The following is a 13937-nucleotide window of genomic DNA, read 5'->3' on the forward strand; positions in this document are numbered from 1 at the left end:
AATAATATTATGTAAAATTAAGAATTTAAGAAATTAACCAAAAATGTTTTAAAATCCATTGAAACCGTGTTCTGTGGATTTTAAGAAGTGTCTCAACCTAGCAATTAACTTTATCTCTTATCCAAATTTTGATTTTCATGTAAAAGGTTTTAATATCTTTCAAAAATTGATTTTCCTAAAATTAAAAAGTAAATCTGTTTTCGAATTGATATTTACTAAATTTTATGAATAAATTTACTTAAGTTCAAAATACATAAGTCCATATCAAGGTGAACTTTTCTTTTTACATTATTTTTCCTCTTACATGTTCCTCCTATTATTTAATAGTATTATTATTATTTTTGGTTATATGATGGAGTCAACAATACAAGAGAAATCTAAAGTAAAGCTACACAAACATGAAATTAATCATTGGTCCAAAATAGGTAGAGGAAGAATAAAATTATCTCTAGCATATGATAGATGGTGCTAGCCTGAGTAACATCATATGTGCCAGAGGTTATAGATAAGTTCACAGGTAATGAACCTACATGAAATAAAAATGTAAGTCATCAATAACATCAAATCTATTTAACAAAATCACAAATCAAATCATGAAAATGCTACTTACAATTATAATTTGCCCAACCAATTCTTTGTCGAGCCAAATCATATACAATGATCCTATCTTTAAGCGCAACATCTGTGTAACAAGAGAGAGAAATGTATGAATGACAATTAAATTATGATGCAATTACATAAGACCTTATTTTCAGCATTCTAAGATCAGGATATTAAAATGTAATATATCAACACTAAAGTTTCAAAAACTGACCTCCTAGAATTGTCAGGCTTAAACACTTCTTATAAAGCGGATGCACCACTTAGCAGCACCATCCTGTTAAACACATATAATACTGTAACGTATCTTTGTGTTTCATAAATAAAACATATGAATTTATTGTTGAAGATTTTAAATTACAAATGAAGATCGAAACAAATACTTACAACAAAACCCATATCCTCGAGATAGTCTGTTGGTGTTAAATTCATGGATGCATCACCAGCGAAGTTTAGAGAAATTGTTGGAAACACCTCAGTTATGTTCTCTGCAAAACTGCTCAAGTCATCAAAGAGACTTAATTAGGTATTCAATTTATAACTTTTATTAAATATTCACCGATAGAAAACAAAGTACTGAACCTTGAGAAAATGAGATAGCATGGGTACATTGCTGATGTGATTGGCTTAGCTGAAGGTGAAACAACTACAGTTATCTGCAAATTATATGTTCAAGTTAAGAGAAATGGTAAATTAGTTTGCCTTCTTTGTACATTTAGATAGATAGAGTTCAATACATAATTAGAAGAATAGTTGAAATCAACTTTGTTTGATCTCCTAGAATTTGAAAAGTTTTGAGGAAAATAGTCCATCAAATTACTGGACATTGCCTTGTTGCTCGATAGAGCACCAAAGGTAGTGGTTACTGCCTTGATGCGTGCCTGAGACGTTGTTTATGCGATAGCACATGTCAAAAACATTTAATAACACTCCTAAGTCGTGGTTCACCTCCCAAGTTAAAAAATTTACCGTAGCTAGCTCTCAATAAAATGATTGATCTCTACTCGGATTATCTGTCATCCAAGGTATGATTTGGCCGTAAAATATTGATGATTTCTTCATCCTAACACAAATGCTTATTGCTAACTTTTTGTAATTTTTGATTTTGAGATTTGTACCTACATCTGCATCCATACTTCTCCCGAGTAAGTTAACTCTGTAGATCTTTTTTACGTGCTGCAAGCGTCTCTTGTCATGAAATCTCTGATAGTACCCTCGGTGCGATTGACACTGTACATAGATATATTTATGCAAAACCACTAAGTTGAACATATATTAAACTCCAATCATAACTTTGGGAGTATGATAAGCTTAGTTCTAAGAACTTAACGTTGAAGCCATTAAGTTCAAATCTTGGATTTGTCTCAGTTATGAGGTTTTAACTGAAGAGGAGAATTTGTTATCCTCCTGATCCCAACATTCTTATGTGCTCTATTAAGAAAGGGGAGAAAAAACAACAATGGTTTGAGCTGGGCGGGACAGTGTTCTTTGTGGTAATCTAATTGTTGAGTTTGAAACATCTTAATATATATAGGGCACCCTTGTTATCGAGGTGGAGCTGGTGGCTTGTAGACCACGTAAAGCTGCAATGATTTTGTCAGTAAGTGCCACATACTGGAGTAGTTGACAGATTTTCCATCAAGGAAAAAACACAGGAGAATTTTGAAAGCCCACAGGCTTTGCAAACTTTTGAATGGTTCTAGGAACTTCAAATCCAACATGCACAACAGAAAAAGCTCTAACATGCATCCAAAGTCGATATAGGAATAAATTTGGTCTTTGGCAATACACCCACACAAATTAATCCAGTGTCCAAATTCCCTTGAAACATTTTATTTTCTAGTCTATCTCTAGTAACAGCATGGAGAAGCACGCCAATACTAATGAGAGAAAGCAATGTAAACATATTTGCAGATTATAAAGGATGGTTATCAGTGAAGGAATATGAATGCTGAAACAGTAACCAGCTGGACAGAATTGTTGCCAGAGTACTTGACCACTTTTGTGATGAACGATAAGCGAATGATGAGCAATTTCAACTATACCTTACGTCAACGATAAGCGAATGACAAGCCAGATTGTATAATTGCAGGCATGGAGTACTTGGGGGCTAAGATTGGGGTACCGTTTCTATTTAACTGCTTCATAAGGGCTTACATTTTTGCTAAGATTTGTGGCGAAAAAAAAAAAGAGATAAAGGATAATGAACTTATCACCACAAACTTAGATGTCTATGGTGAAGAAGAGCCAGGGGAGATTTACGGTCATGGAGTATTTTCTGGAGGAGTAGGAGATGATAACAACCATAATTATGGTTACTTTATCACAGAGAAAAACAAGGGTGAAACAAGGGCACTTGGAGACAACCCCACTGCATTAGGATATTACTTTTAATAATGTAACTTGTTGGATATTACTTTTTATAAGGTAACTAGTTGAATATTACTTTTTATAATGTAAAATGTTGGATATTATTTTTTATAATGTAACTTGTTTAATTGCTGACAGCAATATCATTACTTGTAAATTTATGGTTGTTTTGAACAATTATTGGCTTAATTAGCTTTAGAGCATTGTTCTAACTTCTAAAAATCAATTTGTGGGGGTTCAAACCGCCGCAAAATAACCTCCGCTACTTGTCACAGGGTTAGTGAAAAACCGCCACAACTTAATTATGGGGGTTGCTGAAACCTCTGTTACAGCATATTGCAGGGTTCCTAACCCCCTAAACCCCCTCTATTTAGGTTTTTTTTATATAGAATATCTTACATGAATAAGTTAGGACTATATCTTTTAATCATTCTTTATTTTTAGTAGAACCCCAAGAATCCTCCATAAAAGAATCCTATTCCCTTGAGTTTATATAAGATTTCAGGTATGAAATCATAAAAGTAACGGTTTTTACCTAGAAAACTAAGTCTAATGATTTCTTAACAATTTTTTTTTAACTTCTTAATAGTTTCTTGATATTTTCTTGATGAATTCTTGAAAATTCTATGTTATGAACCCTTGATGATAAACAAAGAAATTCTTCAAATATAAATCTTATGATGCTATCTTATGTTTTCTTGACTATAATATTATGATGTGATATATATTTCTCATGAATGCAAAGATATGATACATGAGCTGTAACCTCATGACATAAACAATATTTATGAACTAATCCTCAAAAGGTATGAATATGAGTCTTCAAGCTAATCCATGAATACATGAGCATAAGGGAGATAAATGGTTAATCGAGAAGGCATAAATCTAAACGATGAATGCCTAAAATTACGTTTGCTGACGTAGTTTAAGGATGATGCAGTTGGTTCAGATGACTCAATTCTTTTTTACCTCCCGTAAGGGCTATGTCTCATGTTCAGTAAGGTATGAGATGACTTAGCTGACCGGGCCGAGATTAAACTAGATGAGCTCACATGGTGGTTTTTGTTGGTTATACCACTTACATGGTGGTTTTTGTTGGTTATACCGCTTACATGGTGGTTTTGTTGGTTATACCGCTTACATGGTGGTTTTTGTTGGTTATACCGCTTACATGGTGGTTTTTGTTGGTTATGCTATTATACTCCTATAATAAACTAAAATATTAGAAATACATATCCCTAAGGCAATCTTATTAAATGAACTCATCTCTTAACCCTTCCTATGTTACGATCATAACTATGGTTGTTGCTTCTATTGATCTTGGTATATATGTAATGTTTTATTATGTCATTTTACATACATTACTATTTCACATTCTGTTGAGGGCTGAACATTCTTTTATTGATGCAGACTTAGGTGTGCATGCATGTGATCAAGCCGCTCCCTACGTTTCATATGTTCTGCTATTGGTCCCTTTATTTTCATGGGGCTTAGTATTCAATTTTCTAGTATTTATGATTATGTGTTTAAGGTATAACAGGGGTCTTGTCGTGGTAGACATTACTTAGTTATATTTAGAGGTTTCATAAATAGACAGTTAGTTATGGTTTAGTTTAGACCACTGTGTCTTTTTTTTAATATTATGACTTAGATATATGCAAAGACTCTTCAAATGTTTTTAAACTATGTTTACACTCATGTCTAATATCATGTTATTGATACGCTAGGAATTACTCACTTGAGTTTTTCTGATGACCTTCTATTATTTGCAAGGGGGATCTAACATCTACTAAAGCTTTGTATAGATGTTTTCATGACTTTTCCAAAGTCTCTGGTTTGCAAACAAATTTGGAAAAAAGTGTTATATCCTTCGGTGGGGTCCCTCAAGTTACGCAAGAAAATATCCTTAATCATTTAGGGATCGGTCTAGGTGATTTGCCTTTCAAGTATCTCGGAATACCATTATCAACTAAGAAGGTTACTATAATGCAATGGAAGTCCCTCATTGATAAAATTATAGCCAAAATTTCATCTTGGACTGCGAAAAAACTCTCTTATGTAGGGAGAGTTCAATTGGTCCAAACTGTTTTGTTTGGTATTCAAGCATTTTGGGCTCAACTATACATCATCCCTACTAAGATTCTTAAGTTGATTGAAGGCTATTATAGAAGTAATGTGTGGTCTGGTTCAAATGAGATTACGAAAAAGGTATGTCTACCTAAGGCATCTGGAGGGCTCAATCTAATTAATCTAGCAGTATGGAACAAAGATGCTATTGCCAAAAAAACGTCGGGACCTCTCTCATAAGCGGGATAAACTATGGATCAGGTGGATTCATGCATATTATATAAAAGGCCATGAGCAATGAATATTTCAACTCAGGCATGTTGGATGGTGAAGATGATACTTGCTGGCAGGGGAACACTTACGCAGGTCCACCCTGAGATCAAGCTTGGACATCGAGGATGGCATGGAAATGTCTTATGTTTCATCACAAAGCAAGGCTGAAAGCTGTGTTTGCTATGTGGCTAAATCTTCATGGAAGATTGCTAACAGCTGACAGGTTACATAAATGGGGTATGGTAGTGGAACCTATTTGTGTTTTGTGTAGTGAAAGGGCCGAAACAAAGGAACATTTGTTTGTCAGTTGCCGTTTTACGATTCAAATCTGGACTAGAATCTCTAATCAGCTAGAAAGGAATGGACAAATTTGGAGAAGCTGGGATCAACATATTGAATGGACTATAGCTCATGCTAAAGGAAAGTCTCAAAAGCTATTTTATTCAGAATAGTCTTTGCTGAAGTGATACATGCTGTGTGGATAGAGAGAAACTTGAGAATCTTTAAAAAAAGATAGAGATTGGGAGGAATTTCCAGAGAAATTGCATATGCTTGTAATGTTAGAAGTCCTGTCAGATATAGCCACCTTTTTTCGTAGTTTAGTCTTCTGATGGTTTGGTAGTCAAACTTAGTATGCTTGGACTTTAATTTAGTCGTCTTTGTATTACTTTTGAGATAATCAACAGGGTGTGTTGTTTGGCTATGGTTATGTAATTGAAGCCACTTGATGATTAATATAATGATTAGTTACCAAAAAAAAGATACGCTCGAGTCAGGCATCAAGTGTCAGTCCCACCTAGGATCTAGACTCGGGGCATGACAAAGATAAATTTTTTTATGGATCTAGAATCTTAATTATTATATTTTCTTGACTATTATATATATATAATAATTGTAATTGCTTGATCATCAAGTAAAATGTCAAAATAATTTATATTCAAAACCTGAACTAGATAGCTTAATTAATAAGACATCAAGAAAATATATATGTGGTTGAGAACGATTGATGAGAAGAATACTTACAGCATTGACAACTGATTCATAAGCTTCTGCGACAAGATAAACTAAACTTGTACCGGAATCAATTATAGTTCCTCGATCACCAGAGTTTGCAAAAGCTTCTGGATGAATAGGTAAAATTCTTCCACGTACAGAAATGCTCTGCAAATACACATAGTAATGACCCCTGCAAGAATTGGGAAAAGAAACAAACTAAATGTCATGACAGAGGAATTATTTTGAAAAAAACAACAATAATTTATAAAACGTTGAAAAAAATAACGCTCTTGGAAAATTGCAGTACATACTTTGATGGAGCAAGGGGAGTATACACCATACTCGGATGCAAAATCTCACCCAGCACTAATATCCCTCCACCGCTTCCCTCTCCTTTCAAACAGTGTGAAAATGACTTCGGAGAAATTCCATGTGATGAAAGTTGTGATATTATTGATAGTCTCTGTTGACCGAATCCGAGAATTCCATCAACTGCTCCATCTGTCAAGATCAGGTCTCCTAATTGAGAGGTACTGCACCTGTTTTGATTTTACACTATCAAATCACCTAAGGATATATTTAAGTCATAAGCCTCTTATTATGGTATTCGTAACTTTAAATATTAAATTGGTTACCTATTATGCTATTACTATAGATAATGGTTATCTCATGGTATAAATTATTATTTTGACAGAATTTACTCACACAAATATAGTTACACAACTTCAGCTCTAAATTATTATGAATCAGACATTAAAGGTCTAAATTATTAATGTAATTGTTTTATATAAGAATTAATCAATATAATTGATATTTTCTTTACTTACGTTTTTGATTAATTATTAAGTAATAAGCAATTTAGTACATTGTTAATGATATTACTTTAAATTTAATTGGAATAATAATAACTACTTTGCTATTAGATTGTAACTAGTAATGCCATACTTTATGATTTCTAATATTCAACCCAAAAAGATATCATATCCGTGACTTTTTTATGGGATCAAACTTTAATTATATTGAACTTCAAATAATTTGATAAATATTTTGAACATCTTAAATATAATGATTCTATTCATAATATTTTCAAGTAAATAATAAGAAAATACCCCAAACTAAATTTGCGACAATTTTTTTTATGTTACTTTCATGTAAGAAAATCATCAGCTAATGGAAAAACCCCAAGTATATCCTTACAAAAAAAATCTACAATTTGTTCCGCAATAATAAAATACTCAATAGATTCCCTGATATAAAATTCGGGGTAAACTCCTATACAATAAATTCGTAGCTAAATTTTTATAATTAAGATCCAAAGTAATTTCTCACCTGAATTTTCTTAGGTAACTATTTCTAGCTAAATTCGCAAATAGCTTAATTTAGGAATTTCACTGCAAAATAATAAAAGATCAATTTTAATTTTCAAAGAATTCACCTATGAAAATGTTACATACAAATTAATTTTCACAGCTATTTTGTCATATAATATTTTTGCTCAAAAAATGGCATAAAATATATTTATGAATTTTCCTAATAAACAGTTTTTGTTAAAATTTATAGATTTTAGGTAGTTGCATGAAAATTCATATATTTTTTGGGGGAAATAATTCTTAAATAAAATTTTCATATAATACACACTTTTCTACTTGATCAAATTTATTTGTTAGCCAGTTGTATAATTAGTCTAAGTTTTTTTTGGAGAGATTGAATGTTGATAGACTCCGTCTTCCCTCTTCTTAAAGGATAACAATTGTATTCTTGTATTCTTATTGGAGTTTGACTGTATACTTTCTTTCCGAATTATAATACTCTAGAATATGTGAATAATCATATAAAAGAATACTCACCCGAAAATAATGGATGTTGAAGACTTGGAAATCAACGAGGTCCTCATAATTTTGTCAAAGTAAAACAAATCTGATACAAAATAGCCTGATGTGCCACTATTATCTGCGTAATGCAAGGAGTAAGCACATTGATTTGTTTCGCTGCACTCATCTGAAGTGCATACGGAGGCTGAACATGAGATGACAGACGAAGTTGATGAATTGTCCGCGTCATAAAAGTTCATCTCTACCTGTAATAATATAATTGTGTTAGAAGTTCATCTAAACCTACAACAATATAATTATGTTAAAAAAAAACACTAAAAGAACAAGTTTCTATGTCATAATTGTTGACACTCAATTTTGACTATTTGAATTTCTAATAACAGATGATTTGTTATTTTCCTATTGGTAGTACAATATGGACTTTATTATTATTATTATTATTATTATTATTATTATTATTATTATTATTATTATAATATAATCTGACTAAACGATATTCTAGTCAAATAAGAAGCCAAATATCACAAGAGAGAAAAGAAAAAGGTCCAACACTTACAGCTCAGTTAGTTTCAACCAAATGAAACCTATTCTCGGCCAAAATGACCCAAATATTGAAGGAATAATTATGTAAATTAGCAAACATTAAGACTGCATTATTTAATAAAGCTATAGTTTCACATAATTATGAGTTGCAGCTATATTTTAATGAAATTTGCTCTTAATTTCGGAACCCACCAAACAAACTCATATCAAGAATGTGATTTGTATACCTTTTATATAAAATATAATTTATCTCTTCTCTTTTACTCAACTTATTTTTCTCCTAAAATCTCTCATCCATATCAAAATTGAATTTTGAATTCTCTCATTCTCCCTCTTAACTTAATTCCAGGTACACGCTCAAACGTGTTTCAACCAAATGTTTTTTTCAATTTTTATATGTTTTTACAGTTTATCCAATCATTCATTATAACATGTCATTTTATACATGTACAAATGAACATATTTTTATATGAAATAAGTCAACAAACATAGAATGTCTGTTAGACCTCAGGGAGAGATTATAGGTGATGTATTTAGAAAGAGTATGATGTGATAGCAGTTCATTCATACTCTAGAGTATTCCTCAGATTTTAATTGTTATGAAACTATTCTCATATCTCGCATATCAACGTTATTCCCTTGAGCCATTCTCATTTACTTTAGAAATATTAACATCTATGCTCATTTCTTAGAATAAGAGGCCTGGATTCAACTCATGAATGACCTCAATCTTACTCTATGAAGTTGTGAATGTCAGTTTTACGATATACAACTCATAATGTGTGCATTCATGTTTAGTCCCATGAACTAATGATATACCTTAAATTTCTAGTTAAATAATGCTACGCAATGCATATTCTTAGATCAAACTTCTTGAATGATTTGTGCTTATGATCTTTTCTCTCAAAGAACTTCCAGTAGTCCTACTTCAGTTTTGATAGAGTTGTTGATAGAAGTTGAATGTTGGTTTAGATGAGAGAGTATACACTCTTTATGGTGAAGATCACAGTGTGTTTATTCCACGTGTGAAAAAGATTGAAATGACGATTGGTATATGTAGTAGCTAGATCAAAAAATATTTTGTGTGTTTCCTTATTAGTAATACATGAATTTCCAGTTGGTTGAGATGATAGAAAGATGNTCTCTTAAGAAACTTGTGAAGATTCGTGCATTGTTCTAACTTCTCCGACTATCCCTCATCTTCTAGTTACCTGGCATAGTAAAGTTCTTATTCCTACCAATATGGCCCCTCAGATGGAGCTAATAGAATGTTAAGAGACTGCACAACTACTCGAGAAGATCCCATTAGTGCACTTCACTCCAATTGATTCAAAAAGATGCACTCTTATTCGTGTTCACCTAAATTGTGTGTTTAGCAAATAATATGATATACTATCAAACCCCTTCTTGAACCTTTATATAGATGATACCTTTAAGGGCAAAGTATGTTCTAGAGCGCTTGGGTAGTGTTGTCACTCAAAAGATAGTGTGATCTTTATGAGCCATTAGTAGTAGAATTGCCCCGAATTATAAGTTTTGAGTTGGAAATCTAATAATCTTAAAGTGTGGTGATAGTGATGGAATAAAGTATGTAGTTGCAGTCATGTTCCAGTAAGTTAATAGAAGACTGATAGGCCCTCATGTGTTGACTAAAGTGTATTCAATTTGTGTAGATTTCATGTTACTAGCACATAGAGAGTTATTGATTAGGTGACTTGAAGTATGCTATCTTGGTAATATAGATCAGGTCTAGGTGGTGGATGAAAGTTAAATGTGTGAAGGATTTTACGTTAATAGACCTGTAATAAGAGTGGCGAGGCAACTAGAAAGTATATGTTCTCCCTTTGTGAGGTAGTAAGTGATGGAAAGATATTTAGGAATATGAGGACTCTAAGCCTTAGGGTGAGAGATGTGCATCCAAGATAGTATAGTATATAGTCGTGTGAAGCTCTAAGCTCATAATTTGCTATGTGTTATTTGTCTGTATCCTTGAGTAAAATCAAGTTTAGAAAATTATATGAAATAAGTCAACAAACATAGAATGTCTGCTTTAGACCTCAGGGAGAGATGATAGGTGATGTATTTAGAAAGAGTAGCAGTTCATTCATACTCTTAGAGTATTCCTCAGATTTTTATTGTTATGAAACTCTTCTCGTATCTGGCATATCAACGATATTCCCTTGATCCATTCTCATTCATTTTACTTTAGAAAGATTAACATCTATGCTCATTTCCTAGAATAAGAGGCCCGGATTCAACTCATGAACGACCTCAATCTTACTCTATGAAATGGTGAATGTCAGTCTTACGATATACAACTCATAATGTATGCACTCATGTTTCTGAATATGCTTAGTCCCATGAACTAATGATATACCTTCAATTTCTAGTGAATTAATGCTACGCAATGCATATTCTTAGATCAAACTTCTTGAATTATTCGTGCTTATGATCTTTTCTCTCAAAGGCTTTCCAGTAGTCCTACTTCAGTTTTGATAGAGTTGTTGATAGAAATTGAATGTTGGTTTAGATGAGAGGGTAGACACTCTTTATGGTGAAGATCACAGTATGTTTATTCCACGTGTGAAAAAGATTGAAATGACGATTGGTTATATGTAGTAGCTAGATCAAAATATTTTGTGTGTTCCCTTATAAGTAATACATGAATTTCTAGTTGGTTGAGATGATAGGAAGATGGATATTTCTTAGAAGAATTGGTTACTTAGAAGTTCATGGAGTGTTTATAATACTAGGCTTGAATAGGGTGCTGATATACATGTAAATGACTTAATTAGAAATCGAGGTTTGTTGAGTGAATTTGTAAGAAAAAGTCGTATTCTTGAGATGAAAATCCCTACAGAGCTATAGATCGTGAATCCAATGGTTTAGATTAATATGATCACCTTATGTGGTGCACCTTGTGACTCCAAGTTAGGCTTGAACACATTAAGAGCATGCAGTTAGACTCTGACCTTCAAACCTTCATAGGAGCAGACATATGTACCATTGGAGGAGCTATAGGTAGAAGTGTAGTGTTCACAAGGAGGAGCGCAGTGAAAATTTTGCAGAGCTTAAAAGCTATTAGTCATATCACTTAAGGCATAGTAGTTCTATTCTTTTTCCATGCCCAAGAAATCCCTATTTCATGTCAAATAGTTTGAGGTAGAGTATGAACAATGTCTTAATCTATATCACTCATGTTTAATGGACCCCGGCCAGATGGCTCAGAGTCTTAAGATTTGTGAGTTCTTTATGTTCGAATATGAGACACAACTTGTGCCCATATTTCTTTCTCAAGAAGGTTATGAGAAATTTTGATAAGAACATTTGATGTGAGCCTTATTTCTATTGTGATTTCTAGAAACTTCATGTCATGACCCGTAATCTGGAAATCTTACGTGAACGTTCGTGAGAAGCGTACTCTAGTTAAGTTTCCACCTCTCAATACAAACCACTTCTATCTTTGTTGTTGGGAATTTCAAAAGTCACAAAGATAGTAGAAGTAGCTCATTTCTCTTTTAGTGCATCATTCGAGGATGAATGATTTCAAGTGGGATATATTGTAATACCCTGAAATTTGTAAACTAAGATCAAATTGTTTTCCATATGTGTATAAGGTCATATCGAGTGATTTTTAATTGTGCATAGGTGTTAAGGTCAATTCTCTAGTATTTTAATTGATTTGGAGATATTTTAAGGTCATAAGAATCCACCAAGACAAAGTTGAATTCTAAGTTTCCATACCAATTGAGTTTCGATGTAAGATTTTACAAAGGTCAACTTCAAGTGATCATATCTCTTAGAATACTAAAAGTTAGGTGGCCCATAACTTATCAAACTAAATATATTTGAGTCTTCTTTCCAATTCCACCAAATTTGTATCAAACAGAATTCGAAGTAAAGAGTTATCATCAATTTACAAACCTGATGGAGTGTAGTGACGTTTAGGCCAACAGGAAGATATTAATAATAGTATTTTTTGTCGTTTTACCTCTAGGAATATCCTAACGAATTTCTTAACTCTTAAATGGCCTTAAATATCAGATTTTCATCTTTTTATTCTTCCTACTCCTCTCTCTCTCAAACTTAAAAGACAAAATCCTAAGGAAAATCAAAGCATAGAACTTTCAAACAAAATTCTTTCCAATCGTTTTCAAGATTCTATTTCAAGGTAAGTCCATCTCCAATGATTTCATTCTTCCCAATTTAAATCCTACATACATTAGTGAATCATAAATAGAAATGTTAATTCTTGGTTATAGGATTTCAAAGAAATTTATTCAAGAATTTCAAGTAAAATTTTCTTGACGTTATTCTTCAAGTTAAGGTTCTTCCGCAAGATTCAGCGTGATTTTAAGGTGTGTAGAGCTATCACAGTGAAGAACTTAGTTCTTGCTCACACCCAACATCTACAATTTTAGTTAGCACGATCAAAGTTAAGGTTTCTAAACCCCACCCCCAAGGATCATGATTTTTGAATTATCGCTGTTTTTTATCTTTGATTCTGGATTTTTTATCACAATTATTGTACTTCATATTTGTTGATGATTCTTGATTGTTGGTTAATTCTTATACTACCACATGGACCCTTTCTAATCAAAGTTTTAAAAATCTTGTCGTGGTATTTCATATTCATTATTTTCAAGAATTAAGTATGTTCAAAATTTTAAAGAAGTCTTTCAAGAAAGTGTTATTATCTTTAATTTAAAGTGCATGATTAAGAAGAGTTTAGAGAAAGTATATTTTACGTCAAGTGCTTTATTTTCAAGAAGTATTTCAAGAAAGTATTGTTATCTTTAGTTTAAAGTGCTTGATTTTAGAAGAGTTTCAATAAGATATATTTTTAACTTCAAGTGCATTATTTTAAAAGAGTTTTGAAATTATATTTTTTCATCAAAAAAGCATAAAAGTTTTTAAGAAGCATATCAGTCTAATAAAGTGAAGTCCAAGTGCCCCTCGAAGAGGGTTTTTTTAAGTATTAACTCACCCTATAAATTATTTTTTTTGTAAATGAGCATATAAAGTTAAATTTTGAGAGTAGTATTAAGCCTCAATTTTGGGTAACAGTTAAGATAACTCAAACTCCATAAACTACGTAGCTAACAAAGGGAAGGATCATACCGTCATTCGGGTAACTCCATACTGCCTCTAAGAAGTTCTATTAGATGGATCCATAAGTTGATGTTTTGTTCTATACTCCGACAAGGTTTAGAATGGCTCTGGAAATGTAGGTAAGACGTATCATTACGAGGCTCA

The 13937-nt window shown here is 32.4% G+C and overlaps 1 pseudogene; it reads right to left on the reverse strand.

Annotated features, from left to right (window-relative positions):
* Positions 1 to 238: 238 nt before the first annotated feature.
* The window catches only part of LOC107009095, a 35079-nt pseudogene continuing 21380 nt past the window's right edge, over positions 239 to 13937 (reverse strand).

Source organism: Solanum pennellii, chromosome 1 (assembly GCF_001406875.1).
Source record: "Solanum pennellii chromosome 1, SPENNV200".
Classification (NCBI taxonomy): Eukaryota; Viridiplantae; Streptophyta; class Magnoliopsida; order Solanales; family Solanaceae; genus Solanum; species Solanum pennellii.